Genomic DNA, 2,500 nt, shown 5'->3' on the forward strand with positions numbered 1-2,500 from the left:
GCACAAGCATGGACCTTTTTCAGCTGTAAGGGAGGCAAGAGCAAGGTGTGATGTAGGTCCCCGGGGCCTGCTGGAGGTCCAGGTCCATGCCCGATGTGAGTAGCAGCAGGGCCAGCGCGCCCAGGAGCACATCTTTTTCGACCGTAAAGGGAGACAGGAGGCCGACTCACTGCCTCGGCTAAATGGAGAGGGAATTTCAGAAGGGCCAGGGCACAAGCATGGACCTTTTTCAGCTGCAAGGGAGGGAAGAGCAATGTGCGATGTAGGTCCCCGGGGCCTGCTGGAGGTCCAGGTCCATGCCCGATGTGAGTAGCAGCAGGGCCAGCGCGCCCAGGAGCACATCTTTTTCGACCGTAAAGGAGAGAGGAGGCCGACTCTCTGCCTCGGCTAAATGGAGAGGGAATTTCAGCAGGGCCAGGGCACAGGCATGGACCTTTTTCAGCTGTAAGGGAGGCAAGAGCAAGGTGTGATGTAGGTCCCCGGGGCCTGCTGGAGGTCCAGGTCCATGCCCGATGTGAGTAGCAGCAGGGCCAGCGCGCCCAGGAGCACATCTTTTTCGACCGTAAAGGGAGACAGGAGGCCGACTCACTGCCTCGGCTAAATGGAGAGGGAATTTCAGCAGGGCCAGGGCACAGGCATGGACCTTTTTCAGCTGTAAGGGAGGCAAGAGCAAGGTGCGATGTAGGTCCCCGGGGCCTTTTGTCGTACCATAGGCACGAGTGGTGTGTGTGTGTGGCAAAGACTTTCTGCGCAGTGTCCCAGGGGCACGGGGAAAGGTTGTTGTACCATAGGCACGAGAAAAGTTGTCGTACCATAGGCACGAGAAAAGTTGTCGTACCATAGGCACGAGTGGTGTGTGTGTGTGTGGCAAAGTGCTACTGAGCGGTGTACCAGGGGCAGGGCGAAAAGTTGTTGTACCATAGGCACGAGAAAAGTTGTTGTACCATAGGCACGAGAAAAGCTGTCATACCAGGGGCACGGAGGAAAGTTGTTGTACCATAGGCACGAGAAAAGTTGTCGTACCATAGGCACGAGGAGAGTTTGTGTGGCAAAGTGCTACTGAGCGGTGTACCAGGGGCACGGCGAAAAGTTGTTGTACCATAGGCACGAGAAAAGTTGTCGTACCATAGGCACGAGAAAAGTTGTCGTACCATAGGTACGAGGAGTGTGCGTGTGCGGCAAAGTGCTACTGAGCGGTGTACCAGGGGCACGGCGAAAAGTTGTTGTACCATAGGCACGAGAAAAGTTGTTGTACCATAGGCACGAGAAAAGCTGTCGTACCAGGGGCACGGAGGAAAGTTGTTGTACCATAGGCACGAGAAAAGTTGTCGTACCATAGGCACGAGGAGAGTGTGTGTGTGGCAAAGTGCTACTGAGCGGTGTACCAGGGGCACGGCGAAAAGTTGTTGTACCATAGGCACGAGAAAAGTTGTTGTACCATAGGCACAAGAAAAGCTGTCGTACCAGGGGCACGGAGGAAAGTTGTTGTACCATAGGCACGAGAAAAGTTGTCGTACCATAGGCACGAGGAGAGTGTGTGTGTGGCAAAGTGCTACTGAGCGGTGTACCAGGGGCACGGCGAAAAGTTGTTGTACCATAGGCACGAGAAAAGTTGTTGTACCATAGGCACAAGAAAAGCTGTCGTACCAGGGGCACGGAGGAAAGTTGTTGTACCATAGGCACGAGAAAAGTTGTCGTACCATAGGCACGAGGAGAGTTTGTGTGGCAAAGTGCTACTGAGCGGTGTACCAGGGGCACGGCGAAAAGTTGTTGTACCATAGGCACGAGAAAAGCTGTCGTACCAGGGGCACGGAGGAAAGTTGTTGTACCATAGGCACGAGAAAAGTTGTCGTACCATAGGCACGAGGAGAGTTTGTGTGGCAAAGTGCTAGTGAGCGGTGTACCAGGGGCACGGCAAAAAGTTGTTGTACCATAGGCACGAGAAAAATTGTCGTACCATAGGCACGAGAAAAGTTGTCGTACCATAGGCACAAGCAGTGCGTGCGTGCGTGCGTGCGTGCGTGCGTGCGTGCGTGTGTGTGTGTGTGTGTGCGGCAGTTCTTCTGCGCAGTGTACCAGGGGCACATTTCAATGTGCTTTCTGGAGTACCAGGGGCACGAGGATTTTGCCAGTGGTGTTCTGCTTTGTTAGTGGGAGGGGGCTTAAGTGTGGGTCCCCGGGGCCTGCTGGAGGTCCAGGTCCATGCTAGACATGTGGCACAGGGTAACTGCAGGGGGGGGGGGTAATGTGGGTCCACGGGGCCTGCTGGAGGTCAAGGTCCGTGCTAGATATGTGGTACAGGGTTAACTGCAGGAGGGGGGGGGGGGGGGTAATGTGGGTCCCCGGGGCCTGCTGGAAGTCAAGGTCCATGCTAGACATGTGGCACAGGGTAACTGCAGGGGGGGGGGGGGGGGGTAATGTGGGTCCACGGGGCCTGCTGGAGGTCAAGGTCCGTGCTAGATATGTGGTACAGGGTTAACTGCAGGAGGGGGGGGGGTAA

The sequence above is a fragment of the Maylandia zebra genome, unplaced genomic scaffold, assembly GCF_041146795.1.
Source record: "Maylandia zebra isolate NMK-2024a unplaced genomic scaffold, Mzebra_GT3a scaffold35, whole genome shotgun sequence".
Lineage (NCBI taxonomy): Eukaryota > Metazoa > Chordata > Actinopteri > Cichliformes > Cichlidae > Maylandia > Maylandia zebra.